The sequence below is a fragment of the Monomorium pharaonis genome, chromosome 1 (genome assembly GCF_013373865.1).
Source record: "Monomorium pharaonis isolate MP-MQ-018 chromosome 1, ASM1337386v2, whole genome shotgun sequence".
Taxonomy (NCBI): Eukaryota; Metazoa; Arthropoda; class Insecta; order Hymenoptera; family Formicidae; genus Monomorium; species Monomorium pharaonis.
Genome location: NC_050467.1, coordinates 40,658,445 through 40,673,191, shown reverse-complemented (window position 1 = coordinate 40,673,191; position 14,747 = coordinate 40,658,445). Strand labels below are relative to the sequence as shown.

Sequence of the window (14,747 nt, the reverse complement as noted above, 5' to 3'; positions counted from 1 at the left end):
ATATATTGTCTGGCAGCATGCGGGCACCGAACCGACAAATCCGACTGAGAAATGACATTTGAATTATTCGCATTCGATATTTCGCTTTTTTTTTCGTTCCTTTTCCGAGGCGCCGCCGTAGCCCTCGCCGCAAGGAAATTACATTTTGCCAAACAACGAAAATATTCCCGGGACAAATAGGGCCCGTCACGTTGAGCGGTTTACATTGACGACAATACGAGCATATAACGTCATAAAGGAGAATTGCATTTCAATTTTTTTTTTCAACGGAAATCGAAAAGTAAGCGACGTGTGCATATTGCGGCATATTGTCGGCAATGCTTCCGGTATTGTATAATACAACGGTGCGGTAAACCGGTGTTTTAACATATATCGTCGTAGATTTCATACGACAAGAGAAACATTTTGAAACATTCTAATAAGTTCGAGTGAAACTTTAGCGTACCTGTTTGTAGATCCGTTCCAACATGGCTCAGACAATCAGCCTGCAATTCAGAAGAAAAATAACGTTAGAGAGCAAAAACGATTTGTTTTATATACAAAATATATTGTAATTATGAGAAACAACAGTTTTGTATTATATCTTTTTTTTTTTATACATTCACACGTATAAATGCCAAGCACTCTACAATGCCTTTGTCGATTCGCTCTCATCAAGCTTACGTGTAAAGCTTTCATAATCGTTAGCCAAAAAAAAGGTGAATATTAGCGGAATATCGGATATTTCAGGAAGGAATATTGAAGTACCATCCCCTCGTAAATATGAGAAAAAACGCATTTCGTTTTGCATGCAAATCGCACTTTCAATGCCTCTGAAATGCAAGCTACCGTGACATAGTAATCTATAGTGTACTATGATGAAAAAAAAAAAACTATTTTTTCCTTCTTCCCACTTTCTTCTGACTATTATCATCGAAAGAGGATTTGGGGTACTTTGGCGACTTTCAGTCAAGAATTTATTATAATCGCATTCAAAACGTCTTAGGGCTGCAAAATACTAGTTTTAAGGAGAGCTGATTGAAACTCGGGGGAACATTTGCTTCGTAGCCGAACTTCGAAGCCAATCGTCGCAGATAAATCGGATTTTGCAGTTAACGGTTTCCTTAATTACCCTCATCCGTCGCCTCAGCGGTCTGGCGTTTCCCGTAATAAAGAGCACCGAAGTTTCTTACTTGTGATACAAAATACGTTCAATCTGTATTAATGAAGCATCAATACAGTCGAAATAATTGTCTGCGCCACTTTTATTTTGCTTAAATAATTACGAAGGGAATAGCTAAATTTTCAGAGTATTTACACAAATTCTCGCGGAGATGGCAAAATGCTAAAATGTTCAGAAGCAAATATTATTTATGGCTCATATTCTCATCGATATTTAATAATTATAAAAATAATTGATCGTAATGAGTTCCTGTGGGAATAACAAACATTTTTGTGAAATATCTCATTATTCTTATTAACTGATTTTTTGCTGGAGATAAAATTTTCATTTTATTTGGATAACAATTTCTGCAAAATAAATTATATTATATTTCGTAAATGTATAAAATTTTTAATATGTTTTTCACAATATACGTATTCTTATCGTTAAAGCGCCTGATATATTATTGAGAGTGAGAAAAGCAGAATTCTTCGGGTATAATCGGGTTTTGCGAGAATCTGGGGGTACCTGCTGACCGTTCGTACATTATTCGTTCATCGTATGCGTGCGCGAAAATAGGCTGGACTTAAATAGCGAGTTCCACGCTTCCTACCCCGGCGGCTTTGCATGCACGACCATGCAAATTTTAAAATCTGTATTTCAGAATGAACGTGCCAACACCCGAAATGGCGTTTTATAACAGCGAGGAATATCCAGTTGATACGCGGTGTACTTTGCGTAATTGCGAAAGCCGTGTACCAGCGGCGGCGTGTGGAAATTCGCCGTTTTACATAATGGAGCATTAATTTGGTGAACGAGTGACCGAGTACAGCACGCACCAGTTTCATGAACTTTGCAAAAACGTGAAGGAGAGGGAGGGAGGGAGGGAGGGAGAGAGAGAGAGAAAAAAAGGTGGGCAAAAGGGGATAATTGCTTGTAATGGGAATTTTCGTACCTCCGCTTGATAATTCGCTCAAATGGAACGAATGGGCGCGAGAAACGTAAATTAATCCGCCTCCGTGGCAATAGTCGTGAGAAATTGCGACGCCATCCATTATCGCGCGAGTTCGCCACCGCGTTGGCGAAAATTTTGTAGAGATTCTAGGCAGTTTCGGGAGAGAAATGTTGCTTAGAGCCGCGAACCAACGCCGCGATACGGAAAACGTGCTCTATCGCGTGCTTCCCTCGCATTTTCAAAATCCGTCCGCTTGCGTGTGCGCGTTTTCCGTAAATGACAGACAACGGTGACACGTGTATTTTAGGATTAGTGTTCTCGTGTGCGACACTCTGTCTCCGCCAGCCAGGAAGAACATAAGCCCGACGGTACATATTCCGTCACGTACATTTCCTTCGTTGACCGCAATAAGGGTTGCGCGTCGCGTGTAATAACTCTTAGATCTGTTAGAGAAAAGTTACGATTCGATATAGGCACGTTGGACAGAATCAAGTAGCTATTGTCTACGTAATCAGACTGAGTTTGCGGGAGCCACATCCTGATCGTCAATCGCGATGGTTTACAGATAGATGGTGGAAGTTACGTAATTATATTCAGAATTCAAATGTCATTATATATATATATATATATGTACATATATATATTACAAGGAATGAAGTTTGTAGCCAAGAAGGGATCGAAATACTCCAACGTCGCAAGTAGAATAGTTAATTATCTCTACGACGAGGACGAATACTTGCATATTCAGAGAGTACTAGATCGCGATTCTCCTTACGCAAAATTATGGCATATAAACGAGCTTTTTTCTCAAACATGAGAAAGAAGGAAACGCCGCCGTGAGAGACCGCGTAAAATCGGATCGACAATAGACGTCTATACAATTTAAACTAATTTACGTTACGTAACCGATCGTATGCCAGAGAGTCGTTCGGAATAAATCAACGTAGTCTAGATCCCGACAACAATGGGGGAGGGGGGGATACAATCCAGATATAATCACGGCAAAGATAAATTACATCGGAACAAGCTGCTGGAAGAGGAAAACGCGCGGTTTAAGAGGCGCACGTTTACAAAAGGGTGTATCGATACTTTTGCCAGAATCGCGAAATCGAACAAAAGAAGATTATGCAATATACATGAGCGCTCACTTTTCAGATTAAGAAATAAAAGCCCGAAAAGTCACCCGGGAGGGGGCGGTAAGATTTACGACGCTCATTCTCTATTCCCGTGCATTACCGCAGTTCTCTCTTGTCGCGGCGCAAGAATATGCAAAAGTAACTTCTCTCTCCACCCTCTATCCGGGCGCGATAAGCTTCTTCTGTGAGTAAGCGGGACGACGCTCCGGCGGAAGTATGCTATTTCGGGAAAAGTCGCTCGTCTCGCCGTCCGCCCGTCTCGCGGTCACCTCCGCACGGCAAACGCGCAAGCCCGCTTGCGACGACGGCCGACGACGGCACGCTGGTAACGGTCGTTACGTCGAGAATGCCGAATGTAATAAGGAGTCCGCGAATGCGGAATCCTGCGGTTCGCAGTGCCAGAGGTGCAGTAATCGCAGATGCATTCGCAGAAATACTCGTGGACCGTCTACCTGCTGCCTGAGGGCCGACGGGCCGCGGGGGCCCAATTTCGTCTCGGGCACACGGAATGTCGATCACGCCGGCGTCCGCCCCGACACGCCTGCGCGAATAGTTTGCACAATGTAGTCTGTTACAGTCTCTCGGAACTACGGATTGCAAAGCGATATTTATTATCCCCCTCCCCCCCTCTTTCCCCGCCTCCATCCCCCGCCGTTGCCTGCTCGTCTAGGCTCGCTCTCCACCGGAATTGCAGTGGTGCATGTATGCGCCCGCCACGGCGAATCGATGTCTTTCGTTTTGCAGCGCTCTGCAGCACGACGTCTTTGAAGAGATGCGGCCGAGTTTCCCCGGCAGATCGTATCTGTCGGACGCCCTACTATTGCCGGCCTATATTCTGCAGCGCGCAGATTGATATCTTAATTAACGGTTACACGAAAATCTCGTGCCCCCTCTCTATTAGCTCGAGTAAGTCGACAAATTTCCGCTACAATATCAGGTCTTGATTTGTGTGAAATGAAAAATGTCATTTCTCAATCAACCTTTTGAAACAATGACTGTTAACCGTATTCAAGAGTAAAATATTTTTTTTTTAATATAAAGTTATAAAATAAAATATAAATGTTAGCTTGAAGAAGATTGATTTTAAATGCAAAAATAGAGAAATTTCTTTGTTAATTTCCGATCCACATATGCTTCGAGGTTTGCGTGTGTAAATAACTACTTGTAATGTGGCTGATATTTAATCAACGATATCAGTGTTTAAAGCTGAAGTCTACGATAAGTAAAGCCCTCATGTAAAGAGATTAATAATTTTCACCGCGGATCGTTGAGTCACCGCACCTGATTAAACGCCCCGCGATATGCTGAGTAATCGATTACACGGGAATGTCATTAACTTGCAAAACCTCGCTACGGTTTCGCAATCTCGCAATCATGTATGAATCTACCGTGACACAGCATGGGAGGGTGTCATCCTTTATGACGTAATTATGGAGAAGTAATCATGCGTTTTCTTACATCGGGGGGAAGAGGGGGGAAGGGAGCCCGGCTGCAATAATTTAATTCGAATAATAGAGCCTGGGCCCGTATCGTGGCGCAGTATTCACGACCGCAATGCCATTTAATGGCAGTGTCGTTACACAACCCAGCTTTATTACTGTACACCCACGTTGTTACAGCCCATTGAATTTTCATGAATACGTTACATATAACGGGCCGTGTTGAGGTTTCTTCGGTTTTATTGCTAAGACACATACACACGCACAGGTCGCACGCACAGACACATACAGCAGAAGCTGCCTTTTAATGTCATTAAAAATTTAACCGTGACGGTAAACTTTGAGTTTGTCGGTTTATCGTGACGTATCGCGCGTGTTAGTTCATCGTCATCTCGCTCGACAAGTTTGTACATCGCGCTTAAATCCAATGCGAAAGAGAACACTTGCACACGCGGGCGACGATAATTTTAACTGTATTAGATAATCGATCAGGCCGAGTACGATTAGCTCATAAAGTCATATAACACTCTCGAGATCACATAGCACCACTTCATCATTACGCTCCTGTCTCTCTGTATGTGCGCGTAAATTCGCTTAACGCTCGAGCAGTCAGAGGTTGCGGTGAAATAATTGAGCTGTAACCAGCGCAAACGCGCGCGCGTGCAAAGAGGTGAGAAGCCAGGTATCCGGATATAACGGAAGTCACTTAAATCGAATTATCACGTGGACTGATACAGTGCGACGCGCGTATAAATGATTTGATTTGAATCCCGCTCTGAATTCTCGATCGGAATAACGAGAATAACCGCGACTGTGTGACGCAGACTTCAAAAGAAAGACTCAGATAAATCCAGTATTACCGGTTCTTTTTTTATACTTTGCGCAGCATTGACAGGACAATTTGCATGCTCTTCGTGCTTGATTTATTTTACACGGTATTTATTCTTCATCCTATATCAGCTTCGCCTCTCACCGGTGAGCAAATTAAACGGAAATAGGAGGAGTAGAAGCGAAAAAAGAAACGAGAAAAACGTAATATTGGCACAATGTAATATTATAGCGATACTTATCCTTTATTCCAAGGATAAGTCGCAACCGTTGTGCAAAAGGTTGCCTCGCGAAGGCACTCTCTTGTGTCACGTTACTGTCCGTACTATCAATTTATCATTATCTCGCGGAATGGATACACATGCCGCGACGTGTGGAATATATAGATGTTTTAAAGAGCAAATGCGTGTCGCCGGAACAATACGAAGTCGAGCAGCTCGCGGAGGAGGTTCTCGATTCGTAGCATTGATCCCGGGGTCCGAGAAAATGCCGAGATATCCAATCTTTCCGTGTATGTTCCATCGTCCGCGCGGCACAAGGAGCTGACTAAAACGAGCAAGGCGAGCTCGCACGATTACTCGGTTCGTTTCCTACGGTACTCCACCTACTTTCCAAGCCCGCGAATTCACCCGCGCCAGCAGGCAGGCAATTCTTGACTCTCTCGCTCTATCTCCCGCACCGAAATGCTTAATCAAAGGAGAGTAGAGGCCGAACTTCAAGGCAAACAGTATGTGAATATCACCAAAGGTAGCAGTTGGCGGATGATGAAGCGTAGCGCGCGATCGCGGTCGCTATTAAGAGAACGAAAATGATGTAGAACGTACGTGTGTCTGAAGTGTCTTGAATTGCACAGTTTCTTCGAGCGGGATGTGCGTAATATTAGCGGGTCCCTCTAATGCTGTACCAGAGGTACACTTACAGGCTTTCATTCCTTAATAAAATGTCGAAACCGCGACTCGGTATTTGACGCTTCTTCGAGATAAATACGGGCGTGATGCGGGGCCGCTGCTTTGTATGCTCCGATGGGAACATTTTCCCGCGTTACGGGGTCAGGACTTACTTCGTCGTTAAGGGAAAACGTGAGTCTTTTGTGACGGAAGAAGAGGGATCGTTACGAAGAGAATGTTACGCCGATAGTTGAACGCCAATTAATGGTACGTCGCGGGACTTTCACGAGTTCGTCGTTTCTGCCGATGGAACGCTTGAAGAGTTACGGCTGCGAGACGAGTTCGTGATGTGTAAAAGCGAGCGTTAGAAACGTGAATAGTTTCACAAGCGAAAGAAGCCCTCTAACACCAACAACCAACTTTAGCCTCACGCTTGGCAGTTAATGCGCCGAGCTGATAATTGGTTTATTACTTCCTTAAGAAGAAAAACGATTGTACCTTTTCCAATTTCTTTCTGTTTTGCTAACTCCTCCCGGTTTTGATAGTGATAACTAGAACCACAAAAGTGATCCCCGCGATATCACTGCGTTGTTAAGGGCGGGTGTAGCTATCAAACATAAATAAATGGAGAGACGGTTACATGTGCGAAACGCACTAGATTCTCTTCCAAAGTCCAGGTGCATTCCCCAGGTACCACTTTACATCTTGCTCCGCAGGCTTGTATTAAACATTTACCCTGTAGAGTACGTGTTTGGACCTTTGCACGGACCGCCTTGTGTGCATAGGTTCTCACCCGTATCTCTCTCTCTTTCGCGCGCGCGTTCTGTCACCCTTTCGCTCTTCCACACTGTATCTCTTCCTCACTGTTTGAGTAACGAGATAAATTCAAACGTCACGCCTTCGAATACACAAATTACCTGCATAAGCTTTTAAGCTTTATAAATTCAGAACTCTAACGATGCCTCAAAATAGAGTTAAATTTTACTAGGATAATTTCCCGTTTAAGCTAACAGTGGATATTCAAAGACAATAAACTTTGAAGACGTGAAAATTGAAAAAAATTGTATAAACCTGTTAATATTTTTCGCCGAAGAAACAGAATTAAATCTGCATTTCACTATGTAAAAGCTAGCTGAAAATTGTGCGTAATGTTCCATAGCCATTCGCGTCCATCTCTAGTTAACGATGCCGATACGGTACGGTGGAAAGAGTAAAAGTGTGAAACCCTCCCCCCCCCCAGGGTGAAATTTCTCGAATAACGGATTTAGCCGACGATTCTATTTTCGAGTACACGAGACTGCAGACACGAAGTTGCTACGTATTGCCTACGTGGTAACCCCTTAAACTCGTGAATTAGAAATGCTGGAAGCTTGGACACGAGTGCACGACAAGCCAGCAAAGATACTTCGCGCAATTTTTTTATGCGGTGTTTACAGAAGCCAATTGCAAACAAGATTGCCCGTGCAAAAAGTTCGTTGTGGAAAATCTCGTTTCTGGTGTAGAGAATTAAATGAGTTGAGAGTGAGAATATTTGCTTCGGCTGAAGTAATCAGGACGTATCTACGGGATACGAAAATAGATAACGGAGAACGTCATTAATTCAAAGATAAATTAATTAGATGGATAATCAAGTCCCGTAATGAAAAGATTTTCATTAATTAATCCTACATTACTGCAGTACATAAGTTTAATATGTGCACAGCCCGCAGATATACCATTTCATCCGTCCATTTTAACAAGCGATTTAAGATAATAATTAGATTATTTGCGAAGATCTAGATTATGAATATATTTCGTTAATAAAAATATAAAATGTATGAAAATCTTATGTCGCATTAACTAACAAACATTAAATACAATATTAATATCTTTCTACAGTCAAATAGTTTCATTGTGTAACCGATATTATATGAAATTCTTTAATAATGTAAACTACTATATATGAAAATAATGAAAGTGGTTATGAGAAGGTTAAATATTTCAATTTTTGTGGAAATAAGACTGAAAGAAGGGTGATATCATACAAAATACATTGTGCACCGTTTTTGGAAACAATTTCCGCGAGGTTGCGTTTGTTTTAGTAATATTGCACAAGAGGGTTGTTTCGCAGAAATACCGACCGTAAGGTCCGTACGATACCCGTCATTTCTCGCGAAGCAGTACTATTGGAATCTGCGCAATTTTTCCTTTCGTACAGACAGTATAATAAGAACGTGCGATCCAGAAAAATTACTATTGCTTATTGCAAAAAATTAATAAACTAAATTAGCAAATTGAAGTTTTTTTTCAATGCAAATTAACGTTGATTATTTTACAGGCTAATTTTTGTTTTATAAATATAATTCTCACGAAAATATAATTTCTCGTGTATTTATTATAACACTTTTCCAGTCCAATAAATTATTCTTGGAAAGACGCTATGAATATTACATTATAAATAATGAAAGATTCAAAATGTAATGATAAATAAATGATTCGATTCATTTCCTACGAAATTTAATCAGGGAATTCCGCGAAACGTTCGTATCTTTCCTTGGCACTAATCTAACACGCGCCTTAGAAATTCCGTTTTCGAATAGTTCCTCATAATGCAATCGCTCTGATGGCACTGCGTGTACGCCAATGTCGGAATTGACTTTGCTCGCCGTATCTTCGGTAGTACAGGAGCCTCGATGCAATTTATGTCTCTACACTTTGCATGGAAGGATATTTCACCCAAAGTTCTTCCGCGACGGGACCGTGTAGCTTCTCTGTCCGCTTCTTTGGTGTGTGTGTGTGTATATAAAACTTTCGTCCAACTTCGGCCCGGTTGCGGAGCATCAATATTTATACATTTATCTGAGATCGCCAACCTTGGAAAGAACATCAATTCGCAAACTGCAGTCTGGCCAACGACTTCTAACGTCTGGCCGTCGCACTTATTTGCTTATTTGATTAAGATGTACCATCGCAAGTATTTTTATAGAGCTTTTATAAGACATTTATTATCGCCGGTTCATCTCTTTGGAAATTCGATAGAAAAATCTGACGTATGTGATTATTTTACAATTAGATTATTTATTAAAGTCATTAAGTTTCAACCTTTTCCGAACCTTGTGCAAAATTTAACTTAATTGAAATTTATACTTACAAAGCAACATTTAATTTCGCACTGTATCCATGAAACAAATAAATGAAAAGTCAAAATCATATCAAAGGTAAATAGACCGGATTGTAAAATTCAATATTTATTTTCAATCATTCGAGTGCAAGAGAGAAAGGACGGCTAATTTTCACAAGAAATTTTCTCATGCAGTAATAAGAATATTATATCTGAAACTTGTTATTATAGCATTTTCTTGTTAAATGCATATTTTTAAAACTACGGAGAATGCAATGGGGAGAAAAATATTTGATTTGCCCCAGAATCGCGAAGATGCATCTGGCGTCAAGCCAAGCCGTTTTTCTTTCATGATAGGTGGTTGATGCGTAATTTTTATTGTTCGCGCGAGAAAAGAAGGAATAAAGAAACGCGAATCAGGCAAGAAAAATAGCAGCAATGAGAAAAGACAGAATTATTGATGTTATCGCTCCCGGTGAGATTAGATTTGTTACGAGATACTATAGTAACACGCTATACCTCACAATTTTCTCGATACGTAATACATGAACTAATTGAGGTAATTAAAGAAAATAATGAGAGATAATTAAAAGAGACAGATAGATTTAGAGCATGACAAGTAACTCACGTATATCGTGTAATTTAAAAAAGAGATCTATAAACGTGCGTAAATTAAAGGAAAGGAAATTATTCGGAGAAAGTTGCGCCTCGATGTATCTTCGCATTTTCCTAAGAGACCGTCGTTAGAGGATATTCAAATTTCACGCTCTTCGCTTCAACGATTTTTGTAGGGCGCCAGTCCTAGTTGGATAAGCGTAGTTAGAATAAAGGCGAATAGACGACGCGCAAACGAATGAAAACGGCAAGCCCGGAAGGAAATACGACCGAAATGTCTTTTGCGGAGCGCGCGTGCAAGAGAGAGAGAAGAGGCGGATTACAGAACAGTCTAAATAAAAGAAGCTGATTACCCGCTGCCGCGGGATATTTCGAAGGTCGGTGAACTCTCGATGAATACTTGAAATCGCGAGCTGCCTCGTACGGCCTTTGAGCGACAGAGGGAAGTTGCGGCGTAAGTATCCCTCAAAGGGGTAGGTACCTAAACCACCTAAAGTTCGAGGCTCGTTTACGATAGAGGACTCAAATTCATATTCTACGCGAGCACGGTGCTCGAGCAAGCAGTTAAACTTGGACTGGAACTTGACGCCGAAATGCGCGCGATAAACGATAAACGGGATCCGCGTTCGCATCAATCGCCGTCAGATTGGTACGTTCGTCGGATGCTCAGCCGCGACATTTTTACGTTCGGTGTGAAGAATTTCTCAAAACTGTTGCGCATTAGTCTGGCAAGCGTGCGGTCCGCATTACAGGACCGTATTAAAACTTATTATCTACAAGGCACAAATACTTTATTTTTAATCTTCTTATTTTAATCCGTCGTGGTGGGACATATATATGTTCGGATTCTTAAAAAATTTATATTCATAAAACTCATCAAAATAAAAATAGAATTTTCTTTTTCAGCTCATTTAAAAAATAAATGATAAAACTTCACAAAAAATTCAACACCCTTGTGAGTTTCGTGCTTTGATTTGTATACCTCATCAAGTATTCGTACATGGAGAGAATTTTCTCTTGAAAATTACCCTGAAAATTGTGGTAATTGTGAGACAACGTAAACCTTGAAGAATTTTACCATACTTTTAACAAAATTTACTAAAATTTACTAAAATTTTAATAAACCTGGGCAAAGTTTTAGTAAATTTTGTCAGAAGTATAGTAAAATTCTTCAAGGTTTACGTTGTCCCATAATTACCACGATTTTTAGGATAATTTTTAAGAGAAAATACCTTCCGTGTATAATAAATTTAGTTTTATATTTCATCTTATTGAATCGTTTTAAATTTTAAAATTTTGATCAATGAGATTAACGATCAGTAATTCTGCAAACCTTTAATAAGATATATAATAGATATTAATTATATAGAAAAAATTAAACATGAAAGGATTAATTTACAGGGTTCATATCAAATTATTCTATAATTTTACTTTATTTAATAATTTTTTAAATTAATTTAATCTTTTACAGACTTTCACTACTTAATCAGACAACCTGAGTTATTAATAGACAGTTGTATAATTTATAGATTTCCTAGAATATAAAAAAACCTAGTGCCTAAAAATAAAAAAAATAAAAAATCTATATTTTTCTATATTTAAAAATACGATTGTACAATTGTATGATCCGAAACAGATCTTGTTTTTTTTTTATAATATATCTGAAGGCAGAATCAGCAAAATGGGAAAAGTCGTCTGAATCAATATGACCCAGGTCAGCCTACGGAGAATTAAAACAACAAGTATAAAATATCATTGTACGTAGTAATTTAGTAAAAAAATTGGTTTTAGATCTTATTACGCGACCGGTGATTATCTTACGCAAGTATCTTGTTTCGTTCTCTCTATTTTACGTTGCGGAATCGGAAGTGCGGTCACGGATTACTGTAATTAGTGCCGGCCATTATCAATCGCAATTCGATCTACTGTTTTACCGCGTTTAACGTTGTAATGCGAAAAGTTTCGCGGCCGCTTCAAAGAGAATGTTGCGCAAATGCGCCTTTGAGCGTTACATAGGTGCCGGCACGATAGCGCCGGTTTTACGTAAGTGCCTGTGCACGACGCGACGAGCTAACGGGAATATGCATGCGTTGGCAGAACGTGTACACAGGAAGGCTTAAAAGGAGCGGTCCTGCGAAACTAGTAATATTAAGTTACTAATGATGTCGCGCATGGGCTTTAGCTACGAGCGACTCGACTTTCTTTAATATGCAAGTCGCGCGATGTTTACACGATACGCAATGAAATACATCGGCAAGTTGAGTAAGTTGAGTTGCAAGGCTGCGCACGGCACGAATTAACTAAAGCATTCAGTAGCAGCCGTGTATCGTGTGTAAAAGAAACGCTTTATCATGGATAACGTTGAAACGTATTCTCATTATCTTGTAATAAGCCTTTTCTAATTGAGGTGTGACAGCAGAAAGGCCTTCATACGATCCTACGACACGTAACAGCAGTAACGTGAACCAAAATTAATTAATATACGAAATTAGAGTATAGAGACACGTTTTCATACGCATCGCGCGATAAATTAAAGAAACTCGAATCGATATGTCGGGGAAATAAGAAATCCGCGCGAACGTAAATACGCACATTGACCGCAAGACATGCATTCAAGGTATTCGGATTAACCTGTGATTCAAATTTCCACTTGCTACCACATTTACATACATCACGGCCGTTTTTGCGAAATGATACGATTCTAGAGCGTTACAGGGCAATTTTATTCCGCGAAATATTCCCCGGGACGAACTGTGTGAATATACGTTCTTTACCTCCGAATTCACCATCGTGAGTAGCATCCACGTTTCGCAAATTTGAACTGACACGTGCAATGCGCTTCATGTCTGTAGTACATACATATATACGTGGCCTCGTACGCGAAGCCACAAGACGCGCGGGGCGCCCGTCTGTCTTTGCATTTTCGCGAAAACGCTAACTATCCTGCACAAATTCTTTGACGTGGATTGCACGTTATCCGTTTAATATTACTCCATCATTTACACCGTAAATAGTACTAAATATTAAACAGCGAATACAGATAAAGAGAGTTTCATGATAACCATCATAAAAATTATATTTTTCTCGAAACTTCAAAAGTTTGGTTTTTTTTCTCGATATTCTCCGTAACTTAATATAATTTTCCCGTTATGATAAGTGTGAGAAAACGGCAAATCCTCACAAACGCAATAATTCATCAAGCTTCTGCGGGCGTAATAAGATATTTCTCGATTGAGTGATCTGTGCAGCAGCAGATGGAACGGGATCCGAATAAAAGCTCGTAAGACGCGGGCTTAAGTTTCGCGTATGGATTTCTATTCAAGACGAAAATGCGGTTTGCAAGCGGAATAATGCGAGCCATTCTAAAATCTACGGGTGCGATCCGAGAGAGAGAGAGAGAGAGAGACGACCCGGGGAGCACAAAAGAAAGTTGGAAGGAAATGCGGGAGGAAACAGGTGAACGCCCGGCGATCGTGCTTTATCGCGCGGTAGCAAGACTATTCTATCCCGCTCCCGATAACGATAAAATGCCCATTCCGGAATATTCAGTCGGTCCGATGATCCATCATTCGGCGCGTTCGAGCGCGCACGTCGCAACATGCAATCCACCGCGGCGCGCAATGGTGTGCACGCGGCCGAATGCGGCAAGGGAGGCTGAATCGAGTGGAAGCCCGAGGAGGGCCCTCTCTCCAGCTCGTCGACGCGCCGGTTGGTTTTGCTGATGTTGCTTGGCCATCGTTTGGCCGCCGTGCTAACCGTCGCCGTCCGTCGGCCCGATACGAGGCCACGTCTCGGCCCCCGAACAGGACGCATAGAAGCGCGGTCGGGTTACGTATAGCCGGCCCGGGCCGGCTCGTTTATCACCACCTCCTGTGATGAAGCTGTTGGGTTAGCCAGCCCCCCCCTCCCCCTTTCTGCATAAGCAAACCCACCGCCTTATCTCGAAACGTATAATGTCTTGTTAGGCTTTAGCCACGCGGAGAGCCCGCGATATTTCGGACAAAAATCGCTTCTCTAACGAAAGAAAAGTGAATTGCGGCTTGCTTAAGGACCGCCTTACTTCTAATGACAGAAGTTCAAGCCAAGATTTTAATAGAGATTTTGCTCAAGCTAAATCCGCGCGTTTCTGCTAGTTAAAAAATAATCTGCAAAAAAGTAGAGGGAGTCTTTTAAAATTAAAAGTCTCATTTCAAATGCTAATTAATTTTTTTGACTTATCCCTTCCGTTTTTTAACATAAGAATGTTTATACATAAGAAATGTGCGAAGTATTCAAATATGAAGATAAGATTCTAAATCCGTATGACGTTCAGATGTGGAGCACTATAAATATTAGAAAATTTCGAATCTATAAGAGGTTTTCATACAAATCACAAATATTGATAATATTTAAATAGAAAATATTTAAATAACTGTATCATATAATTAACATTATTCTTTTACAAAATGTAAATATTTTTCGATATTTCCCATTTATTAATATTCAATCTAACAATAATGCAGTTGATTAAAAATTATATATCAATGATTCGATTCAGTTCGAACAAAGAAATAAAATTCGATACGATTCAGCGTAAAAAAACTGATTTGCACATCTCCATTATACGTGATCTACAAAGTATTGTTTAATATTTAAGTATTTCATTA

The 14,747-nt window shown here is 40.7% G+C and overlaps 1 protein-coding gene and 1 long non-coding RNA gene across 5 annotated transcripts in view; one reads left to right on the top strand and one right to left on the bottom strand.

Annotated features, from left to right (window-relative positions):
• Window positions 1–14,747, top strand: part of LOC118646360 — a 179,341-nt gene that overhangs the window by 41,075 nt on the left and 123,519 nt on the right. The window lies entirely within an intron of this gene.
• The window catches only part of LOC105837447, a 220,657-nt gene that overhangs the window by 93,768 nt on the left and 112,142 nt on the right, over window positions 1–14,747 (bottom strand). For all 4 annotated transcript variants that reach the window (XM_036288060.1, XM_036288098.1, XM_036288011.1 and 1 more), the window contains one exon: window positions 446–485. The gene's annotated coding sequence lies outside the window, so the exon portion shown is untranslated. The remainder of the gene's footprint in view (window positions 1–445; window positions 486–14,747) is intronic.